The sequence below is a fragment of the Gossypium raimondii genome, chromosome 5 (genome assembly GCF_025698545.1).
Source record: "Gossypium raimondii isolate GPD5lz chromosome 5, ASM2569854v1, whole genome shotgun sequence".
Classification (NCBI taxonomy): domain Eukaryota; kingdom Viridiplantae; phylum Streptophyta; class Magnoliopsida; order Malvales; family Malvaceae; genus Gossypium; species Gossypium raimondii.
In genome coordinates, this window is record NC_068569.1 from 43,965,256 (window position 1) to 43,986,694 (window position 21,439).

The window sequence follows — 21,439 nt, forward strand, 5'->3', positions numbered from 1 at the left end:
GATGTTAAAAATGGGTTTCTCCAATAATTGGTTTGAAAAGATAATGAATTGCGTTTGTTCGGTTTGGTATAGAGTGAAGTGCAATAGGAATCTTACGGATGTTATTATTCCGGAGAGGGGACTTCGCCAAGGAGATCCCCTCTCCCCTTATTTGTTTCTATTTTGTATGGATGTTTTTTCCCGTATGTTGTTAAATGCCCAAGAGAATAATGAGTTAAAGGGAATCCGTGCGAGTAAGGATGGCCCTAGGATCAACCATCTGTTTTTTGCTAATGATGCTCTGTTGTTTGTTAGGAACCAACGCAAAGAGGTGGATGTCTTCATGAAAATCTTAGACAACTTCTCTCGTATGTCGGGTCAGAGTATAAACTTGGAAAAGTCTATGGTGTGCTTTAGTCCCAATACTTCTGCCTCCCATCGCTTGGCCTTGGGGAGTTTGCTCAAGATGAAAGTTGTGGATAAGATCGACAGTTACTTAGGTCTTCCCATCCCTGCGGCGAAGAAGAGATTGAGTATTTTTAAGAGTATCTTGGATTGTATGGCTTGCAGAATCAATAGCTGGTCGAAACATCTTTTGTCTTATGGTGGAAAGGAGATCTTCATTAAGTCTGTTCTCCAAGAGCTCCCTACTTATGCTTTTTCGGTCTTCATGGCCCCAAAGGGGGTGATCGAGGAGATCCAGTCCATGATATGTCGGGTCTGGTGGGGAGGGGGGAGAAGAGAAGGGGTTGGAGTATGTTAAACTGTGATCGAATTTGTCATCCCAAAGGTATGGGAGGCCTTGGTTTTAGGGACCTAAGGTTGTTTAATATTGCTCTGTTGGGCAGACAAGTGTGGCGGCTAATTCACTGTAAGGATACCCTCTGTTATAAAGTTTTAAGTGCGAAGTATTTCCCTGACGGCAACGTCTTCCTTCCTAAGTGCATGGACAAGCCCTCCTTTACGTGGCAGAGCATAGCCCAGGCTGCTAAGATTCTAAACGAGGGTTTCGGGTGGACTGTTGGTGATGGAAAAAATATTAACATTTGGCATGATAACTGGGGTCTTGAGGGCCTATCGGGTAAGTCAATCTGCATGGACAAAAGTATGGTTAAGGAGGTTTATGTGAGGGATCTGTTTAATGAGAGCAAAGATGGCTGGGACAGAGAAAGGGTGTCGAAGATTTATGGTGATTTTATGAGGGACCAAATTTGCAATATTCCCATTATTCATAATGGACCGAGTGATCGTCGTACTTGGTTCCATAATCCGCATTGGGTGTTTTCTTCGAAATCGGCTTATTCGTGGCAGATCCTCAAGTAGATCGGTTTTGGGCCTCACAGGATTTTCTGGAAAATCATTTGGAAGCTAAAAACCCTCCCGAAAATCCGCATTTTTTGCTGGAGAATTGGGCATAATATTTTGCCTACGTATGAAAAAATATCAAGTATTCGACCTGGTTTTGTCGATACATGTCCGAGATGTAGGAAAGAGAGGGAATCCCTTATTCATGCTCTGAAAGATTGCCCGAAGGCTCGAAAGGTGCTGGAGATTGGTGGCCTTGACAGCAAGCTCCTGAAAGGGAATTATCTCCGATGCGTAGACTGGATTGAGGAGGCGGCGAGAGTGATGGATATCAAGGCTGTTTCTGACTTTATCACTATCCTCTGGAACATATTGAATAGTAGAAATAATAGTATTTTCAGGGGGGTTGAAGAAGATGCTAAGGTGATCTGGGATCGGGCTGCGTCTTTAAGCAAGGACTTTCAGATTTTTAATTTGTTGGAGGATCCTGTGCTCCCGAGAAAGACAGATAATAAAGCTTGGAAAAAGCCGAATCAGGATACAATTAAAATTAACTTCGACGCGGTTGTTTATGGCATGAGTGCGTGGTATGGATTGGTGGCAAGGGATGCCGATGGTTTTGTTCATGGGGGATGCGTGGGCTTTGTTAATAAGGAGCTGCATACGGAGTGGGCGGAGTTGCAGGCGATGGAAGAAAGCATTTATTTCGCCCGGTCAAAAAACTGGAATTCGGTGGAGTTGGAGTCAGATTGCGCAAGTTTAGTAAATCGGTTCAATTGTAGGCAGGAGGATTTGACCATGCTGGGCCACCGGCTGCGGGAGATCCAGAAGCTTGCCAATTATTTTAGTCATTTTTCTTTTAATTGGGCCCCTCGATGTTGTAACAAAGTGGCTGATGCTCTTTGTAGTTGGGGTAAAACAAACAATTGTAAAATGGATTTTAACATGGATTACCCCTTGGAGATCCATGAGCTTGTTTTAATTGACGCTATTAATTGAGGTTTGACCCTTGTGGTCGTTTTTTATCAAAAAAAAAAGAATGTCGCCTGGTAGCGTCGCCTGGAAGCATACGCGCGTATTCTGATTTTCTCCAAGATTTGGACGATTTCGGTTCTTGTTTTTTGGCGAGTGTGTCTGCCTTATTCGTCTTGAATATTATGGCAGTAAAGGGGGTTTTGATTGTGTTGTTTTTCTTTCTCATGTTGTTATTTATCTTTTCGATTTGTGTTATTATCTTACGATTTTGGTTTTTTTCCTATTTTCTGTTGATGGTGCGACTGAGTTGATTGTGATTGGTTCGAGGCGGTGATTGATCGTTGGACAAGACGTTTTGCGAGTCTTGTCGTTTGACGTGCTCGCAATCGGGGTTTGCCAGTTGGTTTCTTGCGGTGTTTCTCGTGATTTTGGTGGCTCAGGGTTTTGACTGCTAAACAAAGTGTTTCGTGTGTGGGGCCCGTCTGGCGTACCCTTTTGTTTTTCTTTGCTATCTTCTTGTCTTTTTCCTCCTTTTGATCCCTACACGTTGATTGTTTGGGGGTTTTACGTAGGTGGTGTTGTGCCCCTGCATGGTTGTGCATGGTTTTTTCTGACGATTTTTTGTTGTGGTTTTGACTGTTTGCCACCGTGGCTCACACGGAGGTTTTGATCTAAGCTTTGACTTTTCTTTCCGTGCATCTCTTGGTTTTCATTTTTTGCATGTCTTCCCCCCGCTTGTAAAGTTTGTGTTGTTGTGTCTGAGTCTCTTCGTTTTGTTGAGGTTCTTGTAGGGGTCTGTTTGAGTCCTTTTCTCTCTTATTTTTCTGAGTTTTCTCTGATTCTTGTTTCTTTGTATCTCGGCTTGCTTCTTGGTCTAGTCTGTTTCTAACCCTCCATTTTTACGGTGGTGCGGGGTTTGGGTTTTCGACGTCTGCTTGTTCTTTTGGGCCGTCGACTGCGTTTTCTCGTGTTCTTTTTTTTCGATTGCTTCCGGTTCTGGTTTCTTTCTGGTTCGTGGTTGTATTGATAGGTATCTGTGGGGTTACAAATGGAAGAAAGACAAGATATTGACGTGATAACAATGATGGATGAGGCGGTGGCTGGTGACCAGCCCCGCCATGAGCAATGAAAATCTTTTGCTGGAACTGTCGTGGGGTTGGAAACCTTGCGACAATTCGTGAGTTAAAGCAACTCCTTGTTGCTAATGATCCGGATATTGTTTTTCTCTGTGAGACAAAAATTCATTCTAATGCATTTTCTCGTATTCGATTGACATGCAGGATGGAGGGGTGTCTGGCTATTTGCTCGGAGGGGAAGAGTGGCGGTTTGGCCCTGATGTGGAGGGATGGTGTTAGGGTTGCGGTGCAGAATTATTCAAAATATCACATTGATGCCTCTGTTAGTATGGAAGATGGTGAGACTCTTAGGTTTACGGGCTTCTATGGCCAAGTTGACCCGTGCTTAAGACAAAATGCTTGGGACATGTTGAGAAGGGTTAAGGGCACGAATAATGATAAATGGATTGTGGGTGGGGATTTTAACGACATTTTAAACAACGCCGAGAAGGAAGGTGGCCGTAGAAAACCAAAAACCCTCATGGATGAGTTCGCTAACTTCCTTGATGAGCTGAACCTGTTCGATGTTAAAACCTGTAATGGGTGGTACACGTGGACCAATAACAGAGATGGCAATGGTTTGGTGAAGGAGAGGTTGGACAGGTTTATCGTTTCTGAGGCTGTTATGGAAAGACTGCCGTTTCTTACTTCTTATATTATGAGACAATCAAAATCTGATCATGAGGCTATCCTGTTGGACACGGACGGGAGCAAGCCTAAGGATATGTGTCTGGGCCAAAGGGCGTGGTTTCGTTACGACCAGTGTTGGGCTAAGGAGAAGGGTGCTAGGGATATTATTAATGGGATTTGGTCGTACAGGGAGAGGAACACGTTAGAGAAGATAGAATCTGTTAGGGTTAAACTGGGTCCGTGGCAATACCACCGTTATAGAAATATGAAGACTAGGATTAAGGAGTTGGAGAAGGAGATCAGCAGGTTAATGGACGGGCCCTCAAGTGATCAGTTGACTAGTCTCCTAAGAGAGGTTAGAAGGAAGCTGGGCTATCTTTATGATGTGGGGGAAAGATATTGGGCTACTAGGGCGCGGTCTCAGTGGCTTAAAGACGGGGACAGAAATACCCGTTATTTCCATGTTCGGGCCTCGGGCCGCAGAAAGAAAAATTCCATTGAGAGGCTAAAAGATGTGCGTGGAAACTGGCATGAGGACAAGAACGAGATCTGCCATATTGCTTGGAAATATTTTAATGATCTTTTTAAGACTTCGATTAATATGGACAATGAGTGTGATCTTCAAGCTGTTCCCGAGTGTATCAATGATGAGATTAATAGAAAGTTGAACGGGGAGTTCACTAATGAGGAGATCCTGAGAGCCTTCAACCAGATGGAGCCTCGCAAGGCTCCTGGCATTGATGGTTTGTCGGGGAGTTTTTTCAAGGATCACTGGCCGAGTGTGGGGGCTGATGTTCTTCTCTTATGCCATGAAATCCTGCAGGGCAATAGGAGTGCTGCGTGTGTTAATGAAACGCTTATTGTGTTGATCCCAAAGATTAAGAATCCCTGCGAGATGGGGAATTTCCGTCCTATAAGCCTGTGTAGGGTGGTTTACAAGATCGTGGCTAAAACCTGGCTAATTGGCTTAAGGAGGTCCTTCACATGTGTATTAGTCACAATCAAAGCGCTTTTGTTCCCAACAGAATGATCCACGACAATGTCTTAGTTGCCCACGAGCTCATGCACTACCTTCGCAGTTCCAAAAATGGCCCGAATAAGGGTTGTGTGGTTAAGCTCGATATGAGCAAGGCTTATGACCGGGTTGAGTGGCATTTCCTGGAAAAAGTTTTGCTAAAAATGGGCTTTTCTAATGTTTGGGTTGTTAAAATTATGGATTGTGTTTGCTCTGTTCGGTATAGAGTTAAATGTAATACAACTCTGTCCGATGTTATTTCCTCGGGGAGGGGGCTCCGTCAGGGGGACCCGTTATCCCCCTATTTGTTTTTGTTTTGCATGGAGGCCCTCTCTCGTATGCTTATTCATGCTCAAGGTCTTAAAAAACTGAAGGGTATTAGGGCTAGTAAGGATGGCCCGAGAATTAATCATCTCCTTTTTGCTGACGATGCTCTTTTGTTTGTTAGGAATAAGAAGAGCGAGGTGGAGGAGTTCACAAAGATTCTGGAGGCGGTCGAGAGGATGTCTGGCCAACGGGTCAACTTGGAAAAATCCATGATTTATTTTAGTCCAAACACTAATGCCGCTAGCCGTGCTATGATTGGGGGCTGCTAAAGATGAGGGTTGTGGCACAATTCGATGGTTACCTTGGGTTGCCCCTTCCAATGGGGAACAAGAAGTCTGAGGCCTTTAAAAGTATTGTTGATCGAGTAGCCATTAGGATCAACAGCTGGTCTAAGAGACTCTTATCTAATGGTGGAAAAGAGATCTTCATTAAATCGATTCTACAGTCGATTCCTACGTATGCCTTCTCGGTCTTTTTGGCCCCAAAGGGTGTTTTAGAGGAGATTCAAGCTTTGATCGGCCGTGTGTGGTGGGGGGAAAAATATGAACAGGGGCTGGCATATGTTAGCTTGGGACAGCATGTGTTACCCTAAAGGCATGGGGGGCATATGTTATCTGGGACAGAGCTGCAACTTTGATCAGGGATTTTCGTATTTTCAACTTGGTGAATAATCCATTGGTTCCAAAACCGGTCGGGGTGAAGGGGTGGCAGAAGCCTGGTACGGGGGTTGTAAAAATAAATGTTGATGCTGCGGTGGATGGAAATAAGATGAGCTTCGGGGTTGTTGCCAGGGACCATGAGGGTTTTGTGCTCGGAGGGCGCGCAGGCGTGAAGGAAAATCATGCGGGTGTTGAATGGGCTGAGCTGTTAGCAGTTACTGAAGGGTTAGAGCTGGCGAGGGAGAAAAGATGGCTCAGGCTGGATCTGGAATCCGATTGTGCGAACTTGGTAAATAGGCTGAATAGGACGCGCTTTGACTTTTCAACGTATGGCTACCGCATTCGGCAATTGCTTCAGTCGTTTGAGTTGTGTTTTAATTTTAATTTCGTTTGGACCCCGCGCTGTTGTAATAAAGCGGCGGACCATCTTTGTACGTGGGCCTTAAAAAACAATTGTTCTAAGGCTTTTGATATGGACTACCCGATTGAGATCCATGATGTAATTTTGAAGGATGCTATTAATTGAGTTTTTTCGACCTTCGGGTCTTTCCATCAAAAAAAAGAATATTTCCTGGTAGCGCTCTTGTGTTCGTGTGTGTCTGCCTTGGCGTTCAATGGCAGTAGTGGTGGCTGAATGTCTTTGGTGTTGCGTCGCGATGCTTTTTGGCTGTTTCTGTTTCTCTTTTCTGGCGTTTGTGATTCGTGGTCAGTTGTGGGGGTTGTCATCAATGTCCTGTTGATAAAGAGAGGGTTCTTGATAGGCATGATTGTTGACCGGCTTGATTTTGATTGTGCGGCACGGAGTTTCTGATTTGATGCGACAGGTTCTGCGTTTGGCTTTGGTCGGATTGGACGTCTCTTGTAGACTTTTTGCGTTGATTTTGGTGTTTTCTATTTGTTTTATTTTTGTTTCTTGTGTTCTCATGGTGCTTGCATGCAAAAAAGATTTTGGCTACGTGGGTTTTTGCATGGTCATTCGGGTTTTCGCGATAAAAAATTTGTGTGGGACCGCGTTGGCCAGATTTTATCCCTATTGACTTTCTACGTCCCATCATCGTCGCTCTTGCATGTTTAAGGGTTTTTTATTTTTTTGATTTCTTGCGTTTATGCATGTCGTTCTTGTACGATTGGTCCTGAACGTTCTTGACCCTGCTATGCTGACTGTTCCACCATCGTCGTCGGAAAGGATTTAGTGCCCTTTTGGGTTTGTTTCGTTTCGTTTGTTTTCTGGGTTTTGTGGGGTTTTGTTTTTCTGGGAGTTGTGGGGGGTCTTTTGTTGGCTTTCCCTGTTCTTGAAACCTGGGGTGGGGTTCGGCTGTCGGACGTTGGGTGTTGTTTCTTTGGGAGGTTTTCTCGTTTATTGTGGTTTGTCTCTGGGTGCAGTTTCCTTCCTCCTCTCGTAGTTCTTGTTTTCGCGCATGTCTTGTGGGTTGAGTTGCTGCGTCCTCTTCGGTGGCGGGGATCGGGTTTTCCCTCAAGTCTAGTCAAGGTCTTTGAGTCGGCAGGCTAAGGTGTTTCTGGTGGTGGTGCCCTTGTATTCTCCTGGTTTCCTCCCTTCTCAAGGTGTCGGTTTGCTGGAATACAGCCTTCTCAATGAAATTCTTGTGTTGGAATTGCCGTGGTCTGGGGAATTCTGCTAAAATAAGGGAGCTAAAGCAACTTATCGCTGTCAACAACCCTGATGTTATATTCCTTAGCGAAACCAAAATGTCTGCCAATGATTTTCATAGGGTTCAGAATAACTGTAGGCTGCAGAATGGTTTAGCTGTTAATTCAGAGGGTCGGAGTGGTGGGCTTGCATTGATGTGGAGGGACGGGATGAATGTGTCTATACAAAACTTCTCCAAACATCATATAGACTCTAAGGTTAGACTGGATGACAACAAAACCATTCGGGTTACGGGATTCTATGGGCATGCGAATCCGAATTTTAGAAGAAGCTCTTGGGATATTTTGAGGAGGGTTGGGGATTCGGTGAGGGAGGAGTGGGTGGTAGGAGGTGATTTCAATGCTATACTGAATGATGCTGAGAAAGAAGGAGGTCGCAGGGGAGTCAGGGTCCAAATGAACGAGTTCAAAGAAGTCATGGATGAGATGGCTTTGGTGGATATTAAGCCTGACAGTGGATGGTTTACATGGGTAAACAACAGAAATGAGGGGAGCCTGATAAAGGAAAGACTTGATAGATTCCTCACCTCGGTGGAAGTGGTGGAAAATTTCTCGTTTATAGCTACTAAAGTGGTTCGACAAACCCAGTCCGATCATGACGCTATTATTTTAGATTTATGGGGTAGGAAACCGAAAGACTACCCGAAAGACAAGAGATTGTGCTTCAAGTTTGATGTCTGTTGGGCTGGGGATGAGGAAGCTAAAAATGTTATTGAAAGAGCCTGGAATAGAGAGGATACAGACTACGGGGAAAAGATGGAAAGGGTGCGATCGGCTCTGGGTCCCTGGCAATGTCAGAAATTTGGGAAAATGAAGAGTGAAATGCGGAAATTGGAAAAAAGAGATTGAGTCGATCATTGATTCCGCCAGTAGAGTGGATAGTGGGAAAAAGCTAAAGGAAGCTCGCAGAAGGCTTGACTTTCTCTATGCTAGGGAAGAAAGCTACTGGGCTCAAAGGTCTACGTCAAGATGGCTTAGGGAGGGAGATCGAAATACTAGGTATTTCCATGCTAAAGCTACTGGTCACCTGAAAAAGAACAAAATTGAGAGGATCAAAGATGTGGAAGGAAATTGGGTGACAAATAGTAAAGACATTTGTAAGGTGGCTAAAGATTATTTTGTGAGTCTGTTCCGGGCAAACGGCCAAAATGTTGAAATCCAAGAGATGGGGTACATGAAGGAGTGCGTGACGAGGGAAACAAATGAATGGCTCAATATGACCTATACAGAGGAAGAGGTTCTACAAGCTATCAAGCAAATGAACCCAAACAAAGCCCCTGGTATTGATGGGCTATCGGGAAATTTTTTCAAGCACACTGGGAGATAGTGGGAAAGGATACCATTCGGACTTGCTTAGACGTTCTTAACGGGGAAAAGGATATTTCTAGTCTTAATGATACTATGATCATATTAATCCCTAAAATTAGAGATCCCTGTGAGATTACTAACTATCGCCCTATAAGTTTGTGTAGGTTTGTATACAAGATCATCTCAAAGGTGTATGCAAATCGGCTAAAAATTGTCCTACCTAGCTGCATCAGCCAAAATCAAAGCGCTTTTGTGCCGGGCAGGATGATACACGACAATATCCTAATAGCGCATGAGCTCCTCCATTACCTTCAAAGCTCTAAAAATGGGCCCAATAAAGGATTTGTGGTCAAGCTCGACATGAGCAAAGCATATGACTGCGTTGAGTGGAATTTCATTGAAACAATTATAAAGAAAATGGGATTCGATGGAAAGTGGACTGCTAAAATCATGGAATGTGTCCGCTCGGTTAAATATATGGTTAAATGCAATAATATTTTATCTAATTCTTTCATCCCTGAGAGAGGTCTCCGCCAAAGGGATCCCCTATCTCCATATTTGTTTTTATTTTGTATGGAAGCTCTGTCGAGAATGCTTATTCATGCCCAGGAGAATAACTCTTTAAGGGGCATTCGGGCAAGTAGGGATGGTCCTAGAATAAATCATCTATTCTTTGCTGATGACGCACTTTTGTTTGTCAGGAATAAAAAGGGTGATGTGGAGAGTCTTGTTAACATGCTCAATACCTTCTCCAATATTTCAGGCCAAGAGATTAATCTTGAAAAGTCAATGGTTCTTTTTAGCCCAAACACATCACGTGATCAGGGAGCTTTCTTTGGTGGCCTCCTTGGCATGACGGTGGTGGAGAATCTAAACAATTACCTTGGCCTCCCTATTCCTGTAGGTAAGAAGAAATCTGCGGCTTTCAAGGAGATTACTAATAGGCTGTCTTGCAGGATAAATAGTTGGACAAAAAGGTTGCTCTCCTTTGGCGGTAAGGAAGTCTTCATCAAAGCGGTGCTCCAATCTATTCCCACGTATGCTATGTCGATTTTCTTGGCACCCAAAGGCATTATTGATGACATCCAGGCAAAGCTGAGCAGAGCTTGGTGGGCGGGAAAGGAGAAAGGAAGATACTGGACTATGATCCCGTGGAAGACCTTATGTAAACCGAAGGCTATGGGAGGTCTTGGAATTCGTGATGTTCGACTTTTCAACATGGCTCTCTTAGGGCGTCAAGTGTGGAGACTAATAAACAACACTGATTCCCTCTATTTCAAAGTTCTGTCTTCAAAATATTTTCCTGACGGTAACATTTTTAAATCTAAAAAGGTTGACAAAGCATCCTTCACCTGGTCAAGCATTGCGAAAGCAGCGGAAATGCTAAAAGAAGGCTTTGGTTGGCAGGTCGGAAATGGTGAAAAGATAAATATTTGGGCCGATAACTGGGGAATGGAAGGTCTAAATGGGGACGTCATTAAAAGCAACACCTTAAACCAAAATGAAAAAAGGGTGAAAGATCTGTGGCTTGGGGACAGCAGATGCTGGGACGCCAACAGAGTCGAGCAAGTTTACGGATGGGACTGGGGCGATAAGATATGTAACATTCCCATTGGAGATGTGGGACAAGCTGATAGAATGATATGGTTTCATAACCCTCATGGATATTTTACCTCAAAGTCTGCCTATTCCTGGTTGCTGTTGAAGGAAATAGGATATGGCCCTCATAGGTTTTTTTGGAAAGCCATTTGGAAGCTTGACACCTTACCGAAGATTCGTGTCTTTACGTGGAGAGTGGGGCATGAAATAATTCCGACGAACTGTAAGATCGCCAGCATCAGACAAGGTTTCAACAAGGGATGCCCAAGATGTGGAGCTAAAACCGAAACGCTGTTACATGCGTTAAAAGACTGCCTAACCTCAAGAGCTGTTCTTTCGATAGGCGGATGGACCAGGAGCTTTATCTCTAAGAATTACGATCGATGCATTGACTGGTTGGAAGAACTGATGCGGGTCCTGGATAAGAGAGCTATGGCCGACCTGATGACAATTCTTTGGAACTGCTGGAATAACAGAAATAATTTTATTTTCAGGGGAAAAGAAGAGGAGGCTAAATAGATATGGGAAAGAGCCAGTAACCTACACAGGGAATTTTGAATTTGTAACCTGCTGAAAGAACCATTATTATCGCAGAATATAGAGGAGAAAAAGTGGAAAAAACCTCCAAAGAATTTTCTCAAAGTAAACTTTGATGCTACTGTAGGTGAAAATAGATGCGGGTATGGGACGATTATAAGAGATGAAGAAGGCTTTGTATTAGGAGGGGGTGGGGGTTTCAAAGAAGGCAGAATGTCGGTGGAAGAAGCAGAGTGTATGGCGTTCGAAGAAAGTATAAAAGTTGCATGTAATTTGAATTTAAAAGATCAAGTCATCTTTGAGACAGATCACGTGGGGCTGGTCAACAAGTTTAATAAATTAGCCCATGACGTCACCACAATAGGCGCACAGATAAAGGATTGCACAGCAGCTTTCAGCTTTTTCAAATCGGCCAATTTAATTTGGACCGAACGGTCTTGTAAAACTGTAGCTCATTTAATTTGTAAAAAAATGTGTAGTGAGGCTAAACATTGTTTGTTCGAAATGGATTATCCGCCGGAAATCCACAATGCTGTAATTTGTGATGTTTCTTAATGAATTGTGTTGACCCTTGGGGTCGTTTTGTTTCAAAAAAAAAGAATTTTTCCTGGTAGCAGATTGACGAAGTTTTTTTAGCTCTTTAAAGGGTAGAGATCCGCTGCCCCCCGACGTGCCCCCCTCCGAGCCTAGGTGGGGTGCGTCTAGCCCCCCAATAGAGGTCAGGTCGTCCCGCATGACTCACCAACGGTGGTGGGTTGGTCGCCGGCGGTAGTGGCCAGGGTGAAGATTTTCCGGCCGGTCAAGCTCGTACCCATAAAAATGTAGCCAACGACTCCAGGACCAAGTTCCTTATATCGGGAAAAGATCTCTTGGGGTGGCTTATGCATTGCTATGGGCTCGAGCTTGGCTTGCCTATTCGGCCCTGTCACATTTAAGGACGCCTTGTGCATCCCAAGTCGGCGACCACACGGCATCTTGGCCTTACCAAGCCCTTGCTCGCATTCGAAGCTGCCCGTGACCCCAGTACGAAGTCCCTTTGACGGCAACGGCTCACTAGGGGGTGTAAGTTGAGATTTTAGGCTCGGTCTTGGCTCGACCAAGTCCCAGTGGGACTTTGCTCCTCGTAGTTCTCGTGCCAAGCAGTTGTGGTGCGCCCTCGTTCGTTGTTCCTTCCGCTCCCCTACCATTCGATTGGTTGGGTGGGCTATTGGACGGTGTGCGTGGGCGCTACTACTAGTATGCAATGGGCATATGAGTGGTGTTTTGGTTGTGTATATTGGCAGGCTCCGTGCTACTCGCATCGAACTGTCGAGCCACACTCCTCTTCATTAACTCCCCTTGTTGTAATTAAACTCAGAAGGTGGGATCGGGATCTTGTGTTACGTACCTAAGCCAGATGGAATTATGGATGTGTTGCCGTCCCTTCTCCATCTCGTGCCCTTCGGGGTGCATGGTGGACCTTAATCGTGCCTTGTGTCCTGAGTGCGCCCCCTTAAATCGGCGTGGCCTCGTCGGTGCACTAGTGCTCGATTGGGCTTTCGGATGCGGAAAATATTTGTGAAAGTAGGGTTCAGGCCCTTCTCTCTTGATGCCTATGCATTTTGTCTCTTGACACGGGCGATGCTTGTGCTCTGTTATGACCTCTTCGTTGCTCACGCGGCATGTTGAGGGCCATGCAGCACCGACGTCGCGGAGGAATGCTACCTGGTTGATCCTGCCAGTAGTCATATGCTTGTCTCAAAGATTAAGCCATGCATGTGTAAGTATGAACAAATTCAGACTGTGAAACTGCGAATGGCTCATTAAATCAGTTATAGTTTGTTTGATGGTATTTGCTACTCGGATAACCGTAGTAATTCTAGAGCTAATACGTGCAACAAACCCTGACTTCTAGAAGGGATGCATTTATTAGATAAAAGGTCGATGCGGGCTTTTCCTGTTGCTCTGATGATTCATGATAACTCGGCGGATCGCACGGCCTTTGTGGCGACGATGCATCATTCAAATTTCTACCCTATCAACTTTCGATGGTAGGATAGTGGCCTACTATGGTGGTGACGGGGGACGGAGAATTAGGGTTCGATTCCGGAGAGGAAGCCTGAGAAACGGCTACCACATCCAAGGAAGGAAGCGGGCGCGCAAATTACCCAATTCTAACACGGGGAGGTAGTGACAATAAATAACAATACCGGGCTCTATGAGTCCAGTAATTGGAATGAGTACAATCTAAATCCCTTAACGAGGATCCATTGGAGGGCAAGTCCGGTGCCAAGCAAATGCATGTAATTCTAGCTCCAATAGCGTATATTTAAGTTGTTGCGTTAAAAGCTCGTAGTTGGACTTAGAAATTTGGTCGGCCGATCGCCTCACGGTGAGCACCGGTCTGTTCGTCCCTCTTGCCGTGATGCGCTCTCGGGCTTAATTGGTCGGGTCGTTCCTCCACAATTACTTTGAAGAAATTAGAGTGCTCAAAGCGGGCCTACGCTAGTATACATTAGCATGGGATAACATCATAGGATTTCGATCCTATTGTGTTGGCCTTTAGGATCGGAGTAATGATTAACGAGGGACGGTCGGGGCATTCAGATTTCATAGTCGAGGTGAAATTCTTGGATTTATGAAAGACGAACAAGCTGCGAAAGCATTTGCCAAGGATGTTTTCATTAATCAAGAACGAAAGTTGGGGGCTCAAGACGATCGACATCGTCCCAGCCTCAACCATAAACGATGCCGACCGTGGATCGACAGATGTTGCTTTTAGGACTCATGGGGTACCTTATGAGAAATCAAAGTCTTTGGGTTCCGGGGAGTATGGTCGCAAGGTGAAACTTAAAGGAATTGACTAAGGGCACCACAGAGTGGAGCTCGCGGCTTAATTTGACTCAACACGGAAACTTACTGTGTCCGACATAGTAATGATTGATGATGAGAGGTCTTTCTTGATTCTATGGGTGGTGGTACATGGCCGTTCTTAGTTGGTAGAGCGATTTGTCCAGTTAATTACATTAACTAGCGAGACCTCGACCTACTAACTAGCTACACGGAGGTGATCCTCCGTGGCTAGCTTCTTAGAGGGACTATGGCCTTTTAGGCCAAGGAAGTTTGAGGCAATAACAGTCCGTGATGCCCTTAGATGTTCGGGCAGACGCGCGCTTCTCGATGTATTCAACGAGTCTATAGCCTTGGCCGATAGGCCCGTAATCTTTGAAATTTCATCGTGATGGGGATAGATCATTGCAATTGTTGGTCTTCAACGAGGAATTCCTAGTAAGCGCGAGTCATCACCTCGCGTTGACTACGTCCCTGCCCTTTGTACACACCGCCCGTCGCTCCTACCGATTGAATGGTCCGATGAAGTGTTCGGATCGCGGCGACGTGGGCGGTTCGTTGCCCGCGACGTCGCAAGAAGTCTACTGAACCTTATCATTTAGAGGAAGGAGAACTCGTAACAAGGTTTCCGTAGGTGAACCTGCGAAAGGATCATTGTCAAAACCTGCCTAGCAGAACGACCCGTGAACGCGTTGTAAACAACACCGGAGGTGGTGCGGGTGTATCCTCGCCTCTCTCCACCGCCGTGTCTCGGAGTGGTCGGTCTCATCGTCCCTTTGCCCATCGGGTTCGGTGAGATGTCGGGATCAACCTCTTCGAGGTAAAATGAACAAACCCTCGGCGCGAATCGCGCCAAGGAATCGAAACGAAGAAAGCGGCATGTCTTCTGTTGCCGCACCGTTCGCGGTGTCGGTGCTTCAGTGATGTTGTTCTCTTGTTGCAAAATATACAGAACGACTCTCGGCAACGGATATCTCGGCTCTCGCATCGATGAAGAACGTAGCGAAACGCGATACTTGGTGTGAATTACAGAATCCCGTCAACCATCGAGTCTTTGAACGCAAGTTGCGCCCCAAGCCATTAGGCCAAGGGCACGTCTGCCTGGGTGTCACGCATTGTCACCCCCCATCCAACCATGAGCCCTCGAGCCTCGGTTGGATCGCGGGTAAAAATTGGCCTCCCGTGCGCTCACAGCCAGCGGTTGGCCTAAATTCGAGTCCTCGACGACATCATCGTCGCAACGATCGGTGGTAATACTGTAAGCAACCTCGTTCGGAGTCGTGCGCGTTCGTCGATCGAGACCCTTGAACCCTTTCGGCATCGCAAGGACGGTGCTCGCATCGTGACCCAGGTCGAGCGAAATTACCGTGAGTTTAAGCATATCAATAAGCGGAGGAAAAGAAACTTACCAGATTCCCTAGTAACGGCGAGCGAACCGGAAAAGCCCGGCTTGAGAATCGGTCGCCATCGACGTCCGAATTGTAGTCTGGAGAAGCGTCCTCGGCGGACGGATCGGCCCAAGTCCCTCGCAAAGGGGCGCCGGAGAGGGTGAGAGCCACGTCGTGCTCGGACCTGTCGCACCAAGAGGCGCCGTCTCTGAGTCGGGTTGTTTGGGAATGCACCCTAATCGGGCGGTAAATTCCGTCCAAGGCTAAATCGACAAGAGACCGATGGCGAACAAGTACCGCGAGGGAAAGATGAAAAGGACTTTGAAAAGAGAGTCAAAGAGTGCTTGAAATTGTCGGGAGGGAAGCGGATGGGGCGCGGATGCGCCCGGTTGGATGTGGAACGGCGAGAGCCGGTCCGCCGATCGGCTTCGGGCGTGGACCGATCGCGGTCGTGGCGGCCCAAGCCGGGCATTCGATCGCCCGTGGAGACATCGTCGCCACGATCGTGGGACTCAAAGACGCGCCATCTCGGCGTGCTTTGGCACTGCGTGCTCGGGCGTCGGCTGCGGGCTCCCATTCGGTTCGTCTTGAAACACGGACCAAGGAGTCGACATATGTGCGAGTCAGCGGGCTAGAAAACACAGAAGGCGCAAGGAAGCTAATTGGTGGGATCCCTCGCGGGTGCACCACCGACCGACCTTGATCTTCTGAGAAGGGTTCGAGTAAGAGCATGCTGTCGGGACCCGAAAGATGGTGAACTATGCTGGCGGGCGGCCGAGAGAAACTTCGGTGGAGGCCCGCAGCGATACTGACGTGCAAATCATTCGTCTGACTTGGGTATAGGGCGAAAGACTAATCGAACCATCTAGTGTCACGGACTTAGAGTTTTCTCACGGATCCGTGCGGCCTTAGGCAGTTTCTTTCTCAAAAATGCCTAAGTCAGCCTAACTTGCAGTAATAAAGGATTCAACAGTAAAAATGCCTAAGTCAGCTTAACTCGCAACAATAAAGGATTCAACAGAATTCCCTTAAGGTTTCCACGAAGAACAACAGAAGAACGAAGTAAGAACGAGCCTTGAAATATGAACAAAAGCAAGAACACTTGAGAGAAAAGTTTGAGTGAATACTCTCAAAATTCTTATTAACAACTGAATGAATTACAATGAACAGAGAGTCCTCTATTTATAGTTGAGGCTCTCCAAAATCAACGGTCTAAATCAAAATACATCAATGGCTACAATTAAAAGCTATCACAATATCAAATCTCTAAGATTACATAATCGTATCTTCTAAAGATTTCATTTAATATCTAGGATCACATATCTCAAAAGATCACCATCCATATTTTCCAAGCATATCTTCAAAAGATCACTTTCCTTATTTGCCAAGCTCCGGAGATGGGCTTTTAATTCCTCCAAGGAATGGACCAGTCCAGTTGGGCCAAATGACCTCCCTCGAATGCGATGGATCGCATGAATCCATCATGGTTGCGAGATCCCATGTGCAACCCAAGACATTCTCCCCCACTTGTTCTAGCGACGCCCTCGTCGCGTCCTCCTCATGGAACTGGTCAATTTTTCCTTGGAACTGCCACGATGCCTCGGCAGGTTCCCAACTTGCTTCGCTATTAGGAAGTCCCTTCCATCGAACTAAGTATTCATGACGCGGTCGATGGTACTTTTGTCTAATCACACGGTCTGCCTCAATGGTTTCCACATCGCGGTCATAAGAAACCGTTACCCCATTGGTGCTCGTTCAGACTTGCCCCGATTCAGATCGTCTTGGTCTCAATGAAATGGCTTAAGCATACTTACATGGAACACTGGGTGGATTTTAAGTTTTGGAGGCAACTCAAGCTTGTATGCCACTTTGCCCACTCTCTTAACAACTTTAAATGGCCCCTCATACCTTCGCACGAGCCCTTTGTGCAAGCCCGTATATCACAACATCAAGTGTAGTTTGGCAAGGACTGAGTCACCCACTTGAAATTGCAAGTCTCTTCGGTTTTGATCGGCCCACTTCTTATTGCGCTTGGTTGCCTTGTGTAAACAAGCCCTAGCCAAGTCATTCTTCTCTTGCCAATCCTTCGCAAAACGATAAGCTGCCAGATTTGGTCCTGTATAACGAGTTACCACAGCATTGGGTGTGAGTGGCTGTTGGCCCGTCACTATCTCAAACGGACTTTGGTTCGTTGCCCCACTTCGCTGCAAGTTATATGAGAATTGAGCCACATCCAATAACTTTGGCCAATCCCTTTGTGTGGTACTCACATAGTGTCGCAGATATGTTTCCAACAATGCATTTACTCTCTCAGTTTGCCCATCGGTTTGCAGATGCATACTCGTGGAAAAGTTCAAGTCTGAGCCCATTGACTTGAACAACTCAGACCTGTGAATCACCCATCTCGATCACTGACAATCGACTGTGGCACGCCCCAATATTTTACCACATCTTTAAGGAATAAACGAGCTGCCTCCTCAGCAGGACATTCCTTGGTGGCTGGAATGAACGTCGCATACTTCAAGAACCTGTCCACCACAACAAGAATACTCGCAAACCCGTCAGACTTAGGTAAACCAACAATAAAATCCATGGATAAACTCTCCCATGGTCTTTCCGGAATGGGCAAGGGTTGAAGCAAACCGACTGGGGTCTTTAACTCAACCTTGTCTTGTTGGCAAACCAGACAAGTCTTCACATAAGTTTCCACATCATCACCCATGTGAGGCCAATAATAACATTCCTCCAAAAGGGCCAAAGTACGGTGCATCCCTGGGTGGCCCGCCCATCTCGAGTCATGGCACTCTTTCATGACTTCCTTACGTAGCTTCCCATAATGAGGCACATAGAGGTGACGCCCTTGGGTGTATAGCAGCTCTCCATCAAGCCAAAATCTTCTCGTTTTTCCCTCCTTGGCCAACTCCGTCAGATTTTTGGCTGTGGGATCATGGGACAATCCTTCTCGAATACGTTCCAACAAGGAACCATCAGGTTGGCTAATTGCCGCAAATTCCATCTTTCAACTCAGTGCGTCGGCCACAATGTTGGCACTCCCCGGCTTATACTCCATGGTAAAGTCAAATTCAGCTAAGAAGACCTGCCAACGAGCCTGTTTGGGAGACAACTTTTTCTGGGTTAGAAAATAACTGTTGGCAACATTATCAGTAAGGACAACAAACCTAGAACCCAATAAATAATGCCTCCAAGTGCGCAAGCAATGCACCACCGCAGTCATCTCCTTCTCTTGGACCGTATATCTTCGCTCCGTCTCATTAAGCTTTCGACTCTCGAAAGCAATAGGATGTCCATCTTGCGTTAGGACTCTCCCGATAGCATAATCTGATGCATCTGTGTGTACCTCATATGGCCTCAAAAAATCTGGCAAGGCAAGCACAGTTTCCTTCGTCATCTCTTGCTTCAATTGATTAAAGGCCCTCTCACATTCCGGATTCCAATCCCATACCTTCCCTTTTTTTAACATGTCCGTCAAGGGTGTGGTAATTCTCGAGTAGCCTTTAATAAAGCGTCGATAGTAATTTGCCAACCCAAGAAAAGATCTCAACTCTGTCACCTTGGTTGGGGGCTCCCACTCGGAAATGGCTCGAACCTTGCTCTTATCCATTCGGATCTTACCCCCTCCCACAATGTGGCCTAAGAATGACACCTCTTGTTGGGCAAATGAGCACTTCTCCTCCTTAACAAACAACTCATTTTCCCTCAAAGTTTGGAACACCTCCCTCAAGTGTTCCACGTGCTCCTCGAGAGACTTGCTATACACCACAATATCATCAAGATAAACAACCATAAAACGATCAAGGAAAGGTTGAAGTACCTTATTCATTAGGGTGCGTAAGGTAGTCAGGGCATTCGTGAGTCCGAAAGGCATCACAAGGAACTCAGACGAACCATATCGTGTCACACAAGTCGCCTTTGGTTCATCCCCTCGCTATCCGAACTTGATGGTACCCGATCTCAAATCCAACTTGGTAATCCATCTTGCACTACCAAGTTGGTCGAACAAATCTGCAATAAGAGGAATAGGGTACTTGTTCTTTACCGTGACCTTGTTTAGAGCCCGATAATCAATGCACATTCTCAAGGACCCATCATGTTTCTTTTGAAACAACACTGGCGCACCGTATGGGGATTTAGATGGTCTAATAAATCCTGCATCCAATAGCTCCTTCAGCTGTTTTCGCAATTCTTCTAACTCTGGCGGAGCCATACGATAGGGGGCCCTTGCTGACGGCACCACGTTGGACACTAACTCAATTTTGTGGTCCACCTCCCTCTTTGGTGGCAAACTTGTTGGCAACTGAGTAGGCATCACATCCCGAAAGCACTGCAATAATTGGCTCACTTCTTTCGGGATTTCACTAACAGACTTAACGGTATCCTCGATCTTCAAGGTAGCCAAATAAGAGACTTCATCCCTGCGTACTCCTTTAGCAAATTGAATTCCTGACAGTGTTTTTCCCTCTAAGTTTCTCTTCCTTGTCATTCTTACCATGCATGGGTGGTTCGAACCCGCAATCACCATGTAATCACTCGAAGGGGCAATAAGTGCCTTAACCTGATCAACAAAACTTAGTCCAACCACACAATCATAGTCATCGAGTGGTATTACCTTAATGGATACCTTGCCGGCCCAATCACCCATTTGAAGATCCACTCCCTTGGCAACACCCTTGATTGGGACACTTTCTGAGTTCACTGTTTTGATCCGACCCAGCTCATTCTCTATCTTGAGCCCAAGTTTCTGAACTGCCTCTTCAGACATGAACAAATCAGATGCCCCAGTGTCGACCAACGCATTCAATTTTCTGCCGGCCACAATAATGTCCACAAACATCAATCAATGACTCGTTCTATCTTCGACACCCCCTAGTATCGAACCGAGATTGTTGTCCTCCACATCTGACTCCCCTTTGTTTCCATAGCCGTGAGAGCGACCTTCTTTGGGCAGTCCCTGATCACATGTGGACCATCGCAGTGAAAGCAACTTATAGGCCCACTCTTTCTCTTGTCCCAAGGTTTCTTACCATTGCCATTCCTAGCGGGCCTTTCTTTATCTCCCCCACTATTACCCTTTTGATTGAATCTGGGCTTAGAAGAATTCGCATTGTCTTTCTTCCCACCAAATTCAGCAAGCGATTCTGCCAAAGACATCACCTTGGTAAGCTCTTGGGCTCCTCGGCGTTGCAACTCTTGCTTTGCCCACGGTTTCAACCCATCCATGAAGGAAAAGAAGGCTTCTTTCTCACCCATATCTGAGATTTGAAGCATAAGTTCGCTAAATTCCTGCACATACTCTCTCACAGTGCCTTGTTACGTAAGCCGGCGCAACTTTGCCCGAGCCTCATCCTCGGCATACTCTGGGTAAAACTGTGCTTTAAACTCACGTCGAAACTCCTCCCAAGTTCCAATTATAGTCCCACCACGACTCACATCGGTGGACCTATGACGCCACCACAAAAAGCAACGTCAGTGAGATACATAGCAGCAGTAGTTACCTTAGTGGCATCCTCCGTAATGCCTTTGGCAGGAAAGTATTACTCGATTCCCCAAAGGAAGTTGTCCACATCTCTAGCAGACCTTGTTCCTTGAACTCCTTTGGCTTGGGAACATCAACATTTGGGCTTGGGTGCTACTGACTAACCCTCCATTGCCCAAAGCAACCTTGTAGATTGTGAGTTCACCCTTGAGCTCCGCAATCTCCTTTTTCAAGGCTGTTACCATAGCCTCAATGGCATCATCTCTGCCATTCAGTTTTTCAATATTATCCAACACATACTCTTTGAGTTGCTTTTGCATGGACTGCAACCTACCATGGAGCCTATCATCGACATCATCAATCCTCTCCTTGATGTCTCCCATGGAATCCTCGAGAGTGATGACTCGATCCTCCAAAGTCGACAAGATGTCTCTCGATCGACTAGCTTTCCTAGCCCTCCCACGGTCTCCATTCCTCAACATTCTCAGCAGACTTCTTTGGACATCTTTCAAGGTACCTACAAACACCGGCTTGATACTAATCATCACGGACTTAGAGTTTTCTCACGAATCAAATGCGGCCTTAGGCGCTTTTGCTCAAAACGCCTAAGT

At 46.1% G+C, this 21,439-nt stretch overlaps 1 non-coding gene across 1 annotated transcript; it reads left to right on the top strand.

The window, feature by feature from the left end:
* The first annotated feature begins 14,901 nt into the window (after positions 1-14,901).
* LOC128041534 (5.8S ribosomal RNA) lies at positions 14,902-15,057 on the top strand. Its single transcript, XR_008196543.1, has one exon. It is a non-coding gene; the product is annotated as a 5.8S ribosomal RNA (ribosomal RNA).
* Positions 15,058-21,439: the final 6,382 nt, after the last annotated feature.